General features: G+C 42.7%; 1 protein-coding gene across 4 annotated transcripts in view; it reads right to left on the bottom strand.

Moving 5' to 3' along the window:
• The window catches only part of CPNE3 (copine 3), an 87,478-nt gene that overhangs the window by 59,952 nt on the left and 12,436 nt on the right, over window positions 1–15,090 (bottom strand). Inside the window, exon 1 of one of the 4 annotated variants that reach the window (XM_032786312.2) lies at window positions 2,669–2,945. The exons of the other annotated variants lie outside the window; for them this stretch is intronic. The gene's annotated coding sequence lies outside the window, so the exon portion shown is untranslated. Of the gene's footprint in view, window positions 1–2,668; window positions 2,946–15,090 lie in introns of those variants that run through there. 4 annotated transcript variants of the gene reach the window in all.

Here is a 15,090-nt window from a genome sequence, read left to right as displayed (position 1 = left end):
GGTGGGCCCAAGGTAAGTATAATCTAAAGAAAAGAAAATGTCCTCTTCTAGATGGAATGATCTTTCTCCATTTTGTAATCATTGCCCTATTGAATGAATTCGGTGTTGAAATAGGAAGTGTGGAAGGCAGGCCACCCCAGACAGGCTGCAACCGTTGAGAGGGACTTGGGAGCCAGACCCCGACCAAGACTTTGCCAAGGCGTGTGGGACGGATTCTGGGTGGCTGGGTCAGTCTCTGGGTCGGCACGGGGTGGACCAGACAGAACAGCAGGCTGGAAGACTAGACTTAACCACCACCCAGCTAGTCCATCCCAAGCACAGGACTGAGAGCAGTTAAATGTGTGGCAGGAGTTGGCTAAGACCGGGAAAGGGGGTTTGGAGGGCTGGGTGTGGGCCTGGTGCAGACTGGCTGCAGGTGGGGGCGGACTGTGGGGAGGTCAGGGGGTCAGCAGAGGTTATTTGACCCCAGCCTTAAGTAGCCCCAAACCCCTTTCTTACCCCCCCGACTTTTAATAGCCTAGACACTGGGAATGCATGCCCTACCCTCAGGCCACCGTTCACTCCTGGCTCTCCCGCACTGCTAGTATCTGTGGTGCGCATAGTGGGATTTCAAGTGACCCGGTCACGGAGCCCCGGCGATGCTCGGAACTGCTCCCACTAAGCCAGTCATGGAGGGGGAGCCTCTCTCCTGGAGCAGACTTGTGTCAGGCGCAAGAAGCTCATGTTTCACTCCTGGTCTCTCCTTGAGCATTCAGCATCCTCTGCCCTCCGTGTGTCCCACAGCGAGCCCACCCAGGCGGGTCCTGGGGAAGCCACAGGTCCGCACCCCACTTGCAGTCCAATGTGACTCTTATCGAATAACCTCTGTTTTACTGGCTGCAGGACAGGTCTAAAACAGAGCTTGTAGATACAGGGAAGGGACCCTCGGCGGGTCCATTCTGGGGGCAGTGAGCGAGCCAGACCCTGTCGGTCTGCACTTCACTCCTCTCCCACAAGCTCCAGACTAACCCCCCCCAGCCCTCCTCTCTGGTCAGCTCCTTTCCCGGGCCAGGAAGTCACCTGATCCCTTTGTCTCAACACCTTCAGACAGTTGGCACCTTGCAGAAGAGGGGCCCAGCCAGGCCACAGTTGCTAGGAGACAGAAGTGCCAGCACTTAGGTCGGTGCAGGCCCTTTGGCTGCAGCAATCATCACACACCCTTATCCCACACCTAGATACATAGAACTGCCTAGGGACACTGAGGCACCAACACGTATTCAGAGCAACAATTAGAACAGTCCCAGTTCATCGAACCCCTCAACCTTCTGCTAATTCACCCCTGTTTTGCGACCAACCCCCCCCCCCCGCAAGCTGGTCTATTTTATTGTTGCAGGGCAAATGAAGGGCCATATTTAATGGAAATTTTTCAGCCCCCTACAGCAGTCTTGCAGCAGGGAAAACAGAGTGATGGGAGGAAACTGGTTTGGATAGGATCCCAGTCCCCTTTCTTCTAAGAAAATTTGAAAGGGATTAGATCACGCTGTGCCCAGTTTCCCCCTTCTGCAGGGAGATAGGGGGAGATAAAGTCTCAGCCTGCCGTGCCATATTGCAGACCAGGGTTTTTCTCCTGGGTTACAATTACATGTCATGATCCCAACTTAGTTCTGAAACAGACCACTAGTAGGCACAAACTCACCTCAAACAAGAACACCTGAAAACCACAACACCACCCAATATTACATCCTAGGGGAATCACAGGGTCAAACACTCACGGTTGGAAGGTCCCAGCAGCTGTTCAGGGTAGTGAGGTCACTGAGAGATTATTCCATTATGTCAGTCTCCACACGGATCAGAAGAAGCTGTCTCCTCCGGGTGAGCAGGTACGCGTTTTCCCCCCTCCCTCCCCCACGCGCTGGCTCTGCCTCACTCAGCGTCTCTGGTTGCCTAGCTGCTGCTGCGCTTGGGGAGCGCAGAGTGCTTCGGCCAGCGGGGGCCCCGTCAGGGGAGTATCAGACACAGTCACACAGTCGCGGCCGGGCCCCTGAGGGCCGGGCAATTGGCCGCCAGCTTGCACCCCCCCCTGGGCGGCCCTGGCTCAGGGACTGGGTAGGAGGGTCCCATGGGTTGCAGTTTGCCCACCTCTGTGGTAACTGATGAATCAGTAAAGACAGACAACACCAACCAACAACAACATTTGCTTGCCTTAGCATAAAGTAAAAGCTATAGTCATACAGCAGATACAGAGAAAGAGGGAGGGAGGCTTGCTTGTTAAGTAGAAAATTGAACCAAATTGGGAATGCACCATGAAGTCATTATCACAGTTCAAGGGAACTACACCTATATTTCCTCTAACTGTTCCAACAAAGGCATCCACTCTCAGGCTTCCAGCTCCCCATTCATTGCCTTTCTTGGGTGGATATCTGTGTCTCACTTCTTCTGACCAGGGTATTTCCAGACTGCACAATTCCCTGCCTTCCCTGTGTTATTCCCAGAAGAGACAGGCTGCCCAAGCACACCTGCCTCTCTCTTCAGAGACTGATAACAGAATGATTGTCAACACTTGAGAAGCACACAGATTTTTCAGTACTACACAAATCTTTCAATGTAAGCTTATTTTATTCTTAAGTTAAAAAAGTACTACTGAGAAAACAACAAAAAAAATAACCTAAATATATGCTAATAAGCTTACCAGGCACCATCCAACCCAAACATGGATTGTGGCAGGAGCCGTCCTTCAAATTCCCATCAAGGGGGAATCCTTGTGGCTGCAAATCAATCTCAGCATTCAGTCTTATGGGGCTTCAGTATGCCCAGACCTTCCAAACCTATCCAAAGGATTGGGGCTGTCTGTGGACCAAGGTTCCTGTCTGTTTGCTGGATGCATCAAAATTTTTTTGTCCCTCTCTGTTGGTCCCTGGAGAATCCAGTTTGAACTAGTATATGCATAACTCTCCAGGGGGTAGCTTCAAAGGGCTGATAACCAGAAGTACTCCTCCCTACCAGAGAAAGTTCAAACAGTGTGACAACACATACACAATTGCATTTTTAAAACAATGGAACCCCAAAATATTAACTCATTCAATAAGGTTTGACTTAATTCTCTAAGGTTTGGTCAGGATATTATTGCATAATGTCAGTCTGTCACAGTCATTTATTGAACTTAAATGCTGTTATTTTAAATTATATAGTCTAAAATAAGGGCAGGACTTAGTTAGATTCATAAGGATGAGACCTATTAAAACTGAACTGATTTTTAATTTGAGGCTTAATTACATTTATCTTTATTAGATCAGAAGACTTAATTCACAGCATTGCAAAAGAACCCTGTAAATTATAAATGCACCAATCAGAGCAGAGGACAAAAAGACCAGGAATTTAGGAAGCAATGCACATTAGTGAATCTCCCTCTAACACAGTGAACAAGATTCAGCTAACCAGACTCTGCCAGGAACACCGAGGCATATGATAATTGTTAAATCCTAAAATATATAAAGGGAGTCAGAAGAGTCTGGGCGGTCAAAAGAAAGGTCGTGATGTGGAAATTCTGAGAAACTCTGAAACAGATCATACACTATGAAGGTACAGTAAAACCACAGTTACAAGCACTTCAGGAATGGAGGTTGTTTGTAACTCTGAAATGTTCATAGCTCTGAACAAAACTTTATGGTTGTTCTTGTAAAAGTTTACAACTGAGTATTAAGTTAAAACAGCTTTGAAACTTTACTATGCAGAAAAAACATGCTGCTTTCCCTTTATTTTTAGTAGTTTACATTTAACACAGTAGTGCATTGAGGTGAAGGGGGTTTCTCTTCTGCTGCCTGACTGCATACTTTTGGTTCCAAATCAGGTGTGTGGTTGACTGGTCAGTTGGTAACTCTGGTATTCATAACTGAGGTTCTACTATATGGGAATACCATTTCCTGTTGATCAGACGCCAGCAGCTAACTAGCTGGCTGAGTAGCTCCACTCACTGCACCTGAGAAAGAGCTGAAACTTAAAATTAGCTGACCCTTATAAAAGAGGGCAGCACAAAAAACAGAAGGGCTGCAACACCCTCCAGGGAGTGGAGGAGCTAGGGGGTGGTGGGCTGTGTTCTCAGTGGACTGCTACTGGAGCTACTGCAGAGAGGAATTACTCTAGAGACCAAATAGATAAAAGGGAGAGTTGTGTGAAGTCGTTAATTGTTGTGGTTCTGAGTTAAGAACCACGAAATTTTGGGCTGCTAAAGTTACTTTGTGGGGGACAGGCTTGGGAAAAGGCCTGCTTGACCTGCACAGACTTTTGAGGGAAGAGACTATGAGGTTTTGATTTGCTTTGTTAAGAATCCTTAAAATAAAACTAATCATGTGGGAAACAGTTTCTCTAGATTCCTTGAAAGAGCCCAGACTGAATTACTCCAAGGTGTGAGCTCAGAAAAACTGGTCTGGTAGAAGGAGGGTGCTATAAAACTGCATGGATTTGATTTAAATCACTAGTCAGGTGATTTAATCATGGATTTCTACATCAAAGTGCATTCTTGTTGGTCGTTATACTCTTAATACATATTATTCACAACTCAGAGATAGATGTAGGTTTCATTTTTAGAAGGTACACTATACATTTTTTAAGTGATTTGTTTTGAAAACTTTTCAGATTAGTTTTATAGCTATATCAGAAAATGAATTATTGTTTGGTTTTTTCATTTACCAAAGTTAATTAAAGCAGATATTTATGAAGTCATTGGGAGTTGAACTCTCCCCAATTCAACAGGTTAATCATTAATATTTGTAGGATTTTCTTGCCATGCTGTATTAGGAGGAGACCACCACCAGACAGATGTTTCAGTTGTTTAACTAAAACAACATCATGTATTCTGGATTTTCTTTTTAAAGTAGCGAACAATTTAACAAAACAAGCATATGAATTTTTGAATTTAGTTAAAAACATTTGTTTTTTTTAAAATCAGGTTTGTTTTTGTTAATTATTTTTAACTAAAAGAGTTAAATGTAATTTTTGGGATTTTTTAAAAAATATTTAATAGACTGTCAGCCAGGTGAACATGAGAAACTAAACATATTGGCTTCTGTAGCTAAATCAGTCGTTTTCACCTTCATTTTCTTATTTCTTCATAATCTGGAAAAGAAAAAACAAGCTTTCCTGCTTTTTCAAGTCCCAATTTCTCAGCTAGGAATGAATTAGTCCAAAGGAAGAAAAATATTTTTTCTACACCAGCAGAAGAAGCTAGTGCTGTTAAAAGTGAGATGATTATAACTTCAACAGTCTCTGAATCCAAGTGCTTAAGTGACATCCACCAGTTCAGTGGTGTAACTTTCTTTAGAACATCAACAGCAAACATTTCTTGAATGGTTCACCCTTAGCTCTGAAGTTTATTATAGTTGGCATTATGGAGGGATGATTACTGGATGTCCATGTCCTAACTCAACTCCTCTTCTTCAGGAGTTAAGGTTTGACCCTGGTATTGACTATAGAGAATATCTGCAAGAAAGTGAGCCACAGATAGAATCATAGAAGATTAGGGTTAGAAGAGACCTCAGAAGGTCATCTAGTCCAATCCCTGCCCCAAACAGGACCAACACCAACTAAATCATCCCAGCCAGGGCTGTGTCAAGCTGGGCCTTAAAAACCTCTCAGGATAGAGATTCCACCACCTCCCTAGGAAACCCTTTCCAGTGCTTACCACCTCCTAGTGAAACAGTGTTTCCTAATATCCAACCTAGACCTCCCCACTGCAACTTGAGACCATTGCTCCTTGTTCGGTCATCTGCCACCACTAAGTACAGCCTAGCTCCATCCTCTTTGGAACCCCTCCTTCAGACAGTTAAAGACTGCTATCAAATCCTGCCTCACTCTTCTCTTCTGCAGACTAAACAAGCCCGGTTCCCTCAGCCTCTCCTCATAAGTTTTGTGCCCCAGCCCTCTGATCATTTTCATTGCCCTCCACTGGACTCTCTCCAATTTGTCGACATCCTTTCTGTAGAGGGAGGCCCAAAACTGGATGCAATACTCCAGATGTGGCCTCACCGGTGCCGAATAGAGGGGAATAATCAATTCCCTCGATCTGCTGGCAATGCCCCTACTAATGCAGTCCAATAGGCCATTAGCTTTCTTGGCAACAAGGGCACACTGCTGACTCATATCCAGCTTCTCATCCACTGTAATCCCCAGGTCCTTTTCTGCAGAACTGCTGCTTATCCAGTTGGTAGCGGTGCATGGGATTCTTCCATCCTAAGCATAGGATTCTGCACTTGTCCTTGTTGAACCTCAGATTTCTTTTGGCCCAATCCTCCAATTTTTCTAGGTCACTCTGGACCCTATCCTTACCCTCTTCCCTCAGCTTGACCTCATCCGGGAACTTGCTGACAGTGCAATCTATCCCATCATGCAGATCATTAATAAAGATGTTGAACAAAACCAGCCCCAGGACCGACTCTGTTCATTTGTCCCATTTGTTGTTTTTTTTAAATGCTTGTAATTTAACTCTGCCATTGCATATTTCTCTTTAAGATATCACTCAGTTCCTTCCAAATTTCAACAGCATCAGCAATAAAACAGCTATTTCCCTGAATTTTGTTCAAGACTACGGAAATAGGCTTCAGGGTACTCAGCATGTGTTCAACATTTCTCTTAAGCCCAATGTTGAAAACTTTGACTGTGACAATGCCATCTATTTTTTCACAATTTTGTTTGCAAATTGTTATCAGATTAGGCTAATTCTTGCTATAGTGCTCAAAACAGTCCACTACTGAGTTCCATGGCACATCTTATGGAAGAATTAGCTTGGTTCCTCCCACCTTTTTCAGAGCAGCTGCTGCAAAATAGTTGTTATGGAAGTATTTTGCAATTTCTGGAACACTGAAGTCTTTGGCTAGGACGTGCATCAAGTGAGCACGCAACCATATTTATTAGCTTGGGACTCTCTTCACACTTCTAAATTTCTTTTCCTCTTGGATACATTTGCAGCAATGTGTGTGACCAAGCTGCATACTAGACATTTGAAGTTTCCCCCCTTCACAGTTTGTAACAGCTTTCACTGCTACTTCTTTTAAGTATTCTGCTGTGTGTGCATTTCCTGATGTATCAATTGTTTCTGTAAGGAAGACATTCCCTTCGTGTTGTCACACAAGCACATACAAACAGGATCATTGTGGACGTTGCTCCACTTATCAAGATTCAGATTAACAATTTCACCCTCTAGATCTTTTGCACACTGCTCAATTTCTCTTTCATACACTTTATCTGGCAACATCTACTCTGCTGGGTGGACTGTATCCTTGTCTTAATGACTAAACCATGTTAATGAAGTGTGGGTTCTCAATCATATCGAAAAGAGTTTGTTGCATAAACAACCCAGGCAATTTTTATATCAATTGCCTCTTTTTTTAATCAGCTAGTTCTTATCACATTTATCTATGGTTGTTTCTGGATGATAGAGGTTTTTTTTTCCTTTTTGCTAGAGGTGATATGTGATATTGTAGCTATGTGACATACATCATGTGACTGAAACACTATCATTGGCAGATAACTCTAAAACGATAGAAAATGATGGTGATCTTGAAGGGGGATAGTCTTCAGAATCCTGTATGTTGAGGGTGGATTCTCCTAAACAAAATACTCATTGCATTCATTGACACTACAATACTACTTTAAAGGGTGAAACTGTAAAAGGGAAGATTTATTTTTTATCACAACTGCATCTAAAATGATAGTACCATAGAGTAACAATGGCTGGAATATGCTGCTCCAACAGTTTCACTTCTGTTTCTACTGCCTGTCCCTCCCTTCTCACCTTTATCTCCAGATGTCTTCTCCTTTTCCAGATCTATTCCACTCCCAATAATCTTCTATTCATTGAACTTTTTGAAACTTTTCACTTTTGAAAGCGGTAAAGGATTGACTCTGTGTACACAAATTTGCAGAGGGACAATAGAGTTGAAGTCTTTTAAACAAGTATGTTACCTCTACAGACACAAATCCACAGTTTCAGAACTGCAAAACTAAGCATCTCTGATGGTATCTTCTAGACTGAGCACTGAGTTCCATTGGGTAGATAGAAAAATTATTTGGGTTAATCTATACAGAAGCCCCTGAAACCCTGTAAAATTTGGTCCCTAATCCATGAACTATTGGAACTCATTTACAAAAAACTTCTCTTAAACATTACATGAATATATTGTCTCATACTCTAGAATTAATCATTCCTATTCCATGATGAGATATCTTTGAGTTATAATGTATCTAAAGATAGTTTTGATTAAGCATTTTACCAAAAAAATTGTTTTTTTTTTTAGATCACTGAGTTTTAGCCACCCTGCTATAAAATAAGCCCTAAATCCTTACATATATACTAATCTGAAAGAGGTTCCAAAAATAAGAGCTCTGAACAGAGCCATGTGCACAAATTATTGCATTATTTTGAGTACACTACAGACTTTGGTTTTGGCAACAGTGAATTTACACAAGAGTTATACGATTTACTTTCTACGACTTCCAAGAAAGGCTGTTTAGAATTGCACAATGTAACTACAACAGGAAACAGTCCTTTAGCTCATTTGCATGTACCTGTACATCCTAACAGTTGATGGAACTGCATTCACTTTTTTCCTATTAAACGTGTTAATGTGCAAAAATTCTACAGAAGAAAAATCAAAAATAATCAAAATAGAATTTTATATGATACACTCTGATTATAAAGGACTAATTTTGTCATTTCATTTGGATATTAGATGCTCTTATCTGGTCAATTCTTCAAGTACCAGCCTTTAATCATCAGAACATTGTTACCTCATATTCAGACTGTACTAATGTGAATGAAAATTAGCAGTTAAAACTCCTCTGCAGTTTTACTCTGCAATGCTGACAAGTTGCATAATAACTAATAGTTGCAGTCCAAATGGTAGTAGAGAGTAACCGAGGTTATCAATTATGTTCCCTACGCACTGTTAGCCAGAATCTCACATTATTTGGTCATGTCTAAACTTCTGAGAGTATCTCCTTGTCTGTTAGAAGATCTATGCAGTAGAGACCTGTACTATTGCTGATTGAGCCAGTGGGATTGCACTGGTGTAAGCAATAGCAGTGCCCATCCTATTTCAAACTATGCCCTGGAGAAAATAAAAATGAGAGGTTCCTTAAACAGATCTGATATTGACTAACAAATACAAATGGACAACCAAGGACAACACACCAAGGCAGTTATCCATGTACTACTCCTGGGCGGAATTCTGCACCACTACGCATGCGTAGAATTTATGTTCCCTGCAGATTTCTTTGTATCTCTGCAGAAAAATGACTTTCTGATAGGGAAGCCATAAGAACAGTCATGCGACCGTCCCCAGCAGTACGTTTTGGGTGCCCGAGCAGCCGTCAGAGAGAGAAATCATTGTGGGGCAGGGGCAGGACTGTGGAAGACCTGGTTGGTGGCTCCTACCCTGCGCCAGGCTCAGCTGCTAGTCCGGGCTAGGCTGGGGAGGATGGGACTACTACTTCCTCTGCACAGCATCCAGGGCCGTGTCAGACCCACCCCATATTTCTCCCCCAGCTGTAGGAAGCTCTGCAAGCTCTCCCCCACCCATTGCTCCTCAGCTGTAGGGGGAGGGATCACTGTCCAGGGAACTGCTCCCCCATCCACCCAACCCCTGTGAATTCAGACCCCCTGATACCCAGACCCTCCTGCTGAGCCTCACCTACCCCGCCAGCATCCAGAACACCCCGCCCCCCCAACAAGTCTCACTCCTCCAGTACCTGGACCACCTTGACAAGTCACTTGCACCTGGATCCCCTACCAAGCCCCAACCAGCTTCACATGGATCCCCACCCCACTAAGCCCCATTCACCCAGCATCTGGAACCCCCTACTGAATCCCCCACACCCAGACCTCTCTGCCAAGCTCTATCCCCCCACACCAAGTCACTCTCTGTTGAGCCCCAACCACCTTCACCTGGACTCCCCTGCACAGTCCCATTACTATTGTACCCAGACACACACACCCCAACAAGTCCATGTGCGTCCTGATCCCCCCACACCCAGATTGCCCCATCCAGAGGCCTCTCAACCCACACCTGGATCTCCCCACACTAAGCCCCTCCACACTTGGATCCTGCATTCCTTAGCCTGCCTGCCCCCACGTAGTGCACCTGGCTTGGAGGGGCAGGGCCCTGGGGTGTTTCTGAGGTAGGCCTGGTCCATGTGCTGTATCAGAGTTGGGTGCAGCTTCACCACTGAGTCCATGTCCTGTTGGGGGAGCTGCACAGTGATCTCTCACTTCTGTGCAATCAATGGCCTGTGCTCCTCAATGCCATGCTGGAGTCTCCACATTTATTTAACAAATAACATGTGCAGAATTATAAAATACTATGGGCAGAATTTTTAGGCACATTATGTAAGAAAGTGACCTAAGGTACATTACTCCTGAGGGCATAAAGATCACTGAATTCCTGCTGAATAGGAAACATCTACTTAAAATACTGGCAGCATAACCTCTATAATGGATCAGACTATTAATTAGTTATAAATAGATTTATATCAAAGAAGCTGCCCTGAATTATTTTGCTAAGTAGTGTTTATTGAGAAACGGTAAAACTTACTATAAATAGTAAAAGCTACATCAGTTTGTGCAGGCAAGAAACTATCAGTTTGACTTTCTGGGTTTGTCTACACATAGCTTTACCAAACCCTGTGATTTACTACACCTCATCCGTCTTCCTAAGCTCTGCTACTGACACATGGGTGAAGGCCAATGTACCTACTCCATTATAGCACTTTTAAAGTTAGTACTTAGCCCTAAGCAAAACAGCTAAGAAACAGCAATCTCCTGAATTACAGGGCAGTACAGTAAAGTTTATACAACAAATAACCTCTAAACTCACCCAAGATGTACAATGAATTACTTTAGAAAAATATTTAAATTAAGCAACTTGACGAATGGCGTAGCCATGCCTTTTTTTACGTGTATAACATTTTTACTGTAACTTCTACAAACAGTCAGTAGCTGGCTGTATGATTAATGCAAAGTGGAAGAAAGGAGGATATTTTCTAGTTAGAACTTGCTTTTATCTGCCATGCAGGAATGAAATACAAGTGATCACATGTTCTAACCTAATAAATACTTCGAATACTAAACTCCTTTTCAGTTTATTAGCATGGCGTGACCGAATCTCACTCTACAAACTCCAATTCTTAAGTCAGTTCTCTGGGGACTGATTTCAGAGGTCTACGTATGTGCTTATCAGTGAAAAATCAGAGTCATAGTAGTGGTATCTTTCCATTAAAATTTTATAAAGAAACCAAAACCAATAATAATGATTTCTGTACATCTACCTAACCAACGTTCCCAAATTCAACCCCAGGACTCATAGACTTTAAGGTCAGAAGCGACCATTATGATCGTCTAGTCTGACCTCCTGCACAAGGCAGGCCACAGAATGTCACATACTCACCTCTGTAATAAACCGCTAACCTATGTCTGAGCTACTGAAGTCCTCAAATCACGGTTTAAAGACTTCAAGTTGCAGAGAATCCTCCAGCAAGTGACCCTTGCCCCCTGCTGCAGACGAAGGTGAAAACCCACCAGGGCCTCTGCCAATCTGCCCTGGAGGAAAATTCCTTCCTGACCCCATATATGGCAATCAGTTAAACCCTGAGCACGTGGGCGAGACTCACCAGCAAGACACCCAGGAAAAAATTCTCTGTAGATGGGCTGGGATCTGAGTTACTACCATTCCATCACAGGCCATTGGGCATATTTACCGCTAATAGTCAAAGATCAATTAAATTGCCAAAATTAAGCTATCCCATCATACCATCCCTTCCATAAACTTATCAAGCTTAGTCTTGAAGCCAGATGTGTCTTTTGCCCCCACTGCTACCATTGGAAGGCTGTTCCAGACCGTCACTGCTCTGATGGTTAGAAACCTGTGTCTAATTTCAAGTCTAAACTTCCTGATGCCCAGTTTATATCCATTTGTTCTTGTGTCCACATTAGTACTGAGCTTAAATAATTCCTCTCCCTCCCTGATATTTATCCTTCTGATATGTTTATAAAGAGCAACCATATCTCCGCTCTGCCTTCTTTCGGTTAAGTTAAACAAGCCGAGCTCTTTGAGTCTCTTGTCATAAGACAGGTTTTCCATTCCTTCGATCATTCTCATAGCCCTTCTCTGTACCTGTTCCAGTTTGAATTCATTCTTCTTAAACATGGGAGACCAGAACTGCATGCAGTATTCCAGATGAGGTCTCACCAGTGCCTTGTATAACGGTACTAACACCTCCTTATCTCTACTGGAAATACCTCACCTGCTGCATCCCAAGACTGCATTAGCTTTTTTCACGGTCATATCACATTGGCAGTTCATAGCCATCCTGTGATCAACCAGTACTCAGAGGTCCTTCTCCTCCTCTGTTACTTCCAACTGATGAGTCCGCAGCTTATAACAAGTATCAGAGGAGTAGCTATGTTAGTCTGGATCTCTAAAAGCAGGAAAGAGTCCCGTGGCACCTTATAGATTAACAGATATATTGGAGCATGAGCTTTCGTGGGTGAATACCCACTTCATCACATGCATCCGATGAAGTGGGTATACACCCATGAAAGCTCATGCTTCAATATGTCTGTTAGTCTATAAGGTGCCACAGGACTCTTTGCTGCTTTTTACAGCTTATAACAAAAATTCTTGTTATTAATCCGTAAATGCATAACCTTGTACTTTTCACTATTAAATTTCATCCTATTACTATTACTCCAGTTAACAAGGTCATCTAGATCTTCCTGTAGGATATCCTGGTCCTTCTCTGTATCGGCAATACCCCCCAGCTTTGTCTCATCCGCAAACATTATTAGTACACTCCCACTTTGTGTGTCAGGGTCAGTAATAAAAAGATTAAATAAGATTGATCCCAAAACCTGTCCCTGAGGAACTACACTAGTAACCTCCCTCCAGCCTGACAGTTCAGCTTTCAGTATGACCCGTTGTAGTCTCCTCTTTAACCAGTTCCTTATCCACCTTTCAATTTTCATATTGATCCCCATCTTTCCCCAATTTAACTAATAATTCCCCATGTGGAACTGTATCAAATGCCTAACTGAAATCGAGGTAAATTAGATCCACTGCGTTTCCTTTGTCTAAAAAACTGTTACTTTCTCAAAGAAGATCAGGTTGGTTTGGCATGATCTACCTTTTGTAAAACCATGTTGTATTTTGTCCCAATTACAATTGGCCTCAATGTCCTTAACTACATTTAGTCAAAAGAAATGAACAGTTTAACACAGGAAGAATTCATGTGTATTACAGCCCCATGACAGCAGCACTTTAATGATTTCTGAGATACTCAAAATCTTATTTTCAATTACTCAACTTTCTGCGGAAAATTTTTTTTACTTTGAGCTAAAAATCTCCATGTTTATTTTTAAACCAAAGGAATCTCTTTGGTAAAGTTTATGGCAGTCATTTCTGGATAAAGGCTTTCTCTGACGGAAGTAAGAAAGTCGATACTATTGGCACTTAGATAACTCAACAAGTTTGGAGCTTAACATTCCATGTAGTCAGAAGAACATGTACTTTGCTAAATTGGAAGAAATTAGTTGAGCTTTAGTTCAGTGAATACAGAATACTGGATTTGTTCAGTAAGCAATATAGACGTAGACATGTCAGCCCTAGGATATTAGGCAGAAAAGGTGGGGGACATAGTATCATTTATTGCAGGGCTTTGGAGCAGAGCCTGGAGCTGGAGTGCAGAGCAGCTCCGGAGCAGTGGAGCCGCAGGTTTTTGCTTGGAGCGGAGCCAAAGCACAGCTCCAAAGCCCTGATTTGTTGGACCAACTTCTGTCGCTAAGAGACAAGGTTTTCAGCCACATACAGTACTTCTTCAGGTCTGGAAGAGCCACTTTGAGCATCATAGCTAAATACAAGATGGAACAGATTATTTAGTGTAAATAGTTAACATATTCTAAAGGGACCATTCAAGGTAGACTGGCCCATGTCTGCAGCCATAGGACAAAAAGAGGGGTTAGTGGGTTACAGATTGTTGTAATAAGCCATAAATCCAGTGTCTGACCATGATTTTTAGTGTCTAGCAGATTTATGAATTTAACTCCCAGTCTCCTCTTTTGAAAGCGTTGTGCAGGTTTCCTTCGAGGAGGAGGACTGATATGTCAGAGTGATTACATAGTGAAAAGTGTTCACCCACAGTGGACAGGGGTTTTTTGTCTTTTATGATATTCCCATGAGTTCATTTGAGCGCACAGAGATTGTCTCATTTCACCCACGTGGCAGTTGTTGAGGCACTTCCAGCACTGAATGAGGTTCACTGAATGAGACTAGGAGTCCAAGGGGGCCACACTACAGTTACTCAATGAAGGTGAACTGTAAAGAATGGGGCAGACAATCCCCAAAGCTGGTGGATATTCCAATATTTAGACTTATTAAACCAGCACAAAACAGCTTCTAATACCTTACTAGTTACCCAGAAGCCAACAAAGTTCCCTTAAAGCAACCCAGCCTTAGGCCTTCACCTAGACACCCAAGTCAAATATGATGAGGATTACTAAAAATTTTATTCATCATATAACAAAAGTTCTACCAATCCCAAAGGATCGAACACATTACCTCCCAGATTAATGAATATTTCACATCTTACCCAAATATACACTTACAGCCAATTCTTATTAACTAAACCTCATTTAAAAAGGAGAGAGTATTGGTTAAAAGATCAACATACACATACATATGAGTACAGTTCTGAGATCAGATTCATAGCAGAGATAGTGAGCTTTGCAGTTACAAAGAGTTTTTTTGGAACTAGTCCATAGGTAATAGTCCAATGTTCATATTCAGGGTGATCCAGATTAGGATTGGAGATCTCAGTCTTATGATTTAAGCACCCCCTACATGAAGCATCAAGCAGATCTGAGATAAAAAGGAAGTAAACACTAATGGGAATTGTGTGTGTGATCCTGGGAGACTAACTTCCCAGATATAGACTGGAGGACAAGTGCTAATAAGAATAATAGGGCTCAGATTTTTCTGGATGTGATAGCTGATGGATTTCTTCACCAAATAGTTGAAGAACCAACAAGAGGGGATGCCATTTTAGATTTGGTTTTGGTGAGTAGTGAGG

The sequence above is a fragment of the Chelonoidis abingdonii genome, chromosome 2 (assembly GCF_003597395.2).
Source record: "Chelonoidis abingdonii isolate Lonesome George chromosome 2, CheloAbing_2.0, whole genome shotgun sequence".
Lineage (NCBI taxonomy): Eukaryota > Metazoa > Chordata > Testudines > Testudinidae > Chelonoidis > Chelonoidis abingdonii.
The sequence above is the reverse complement of the archived record's forward strand: the minus strand, read 5'-3'. Positions and strand labels throughout refer to the sequence as shown.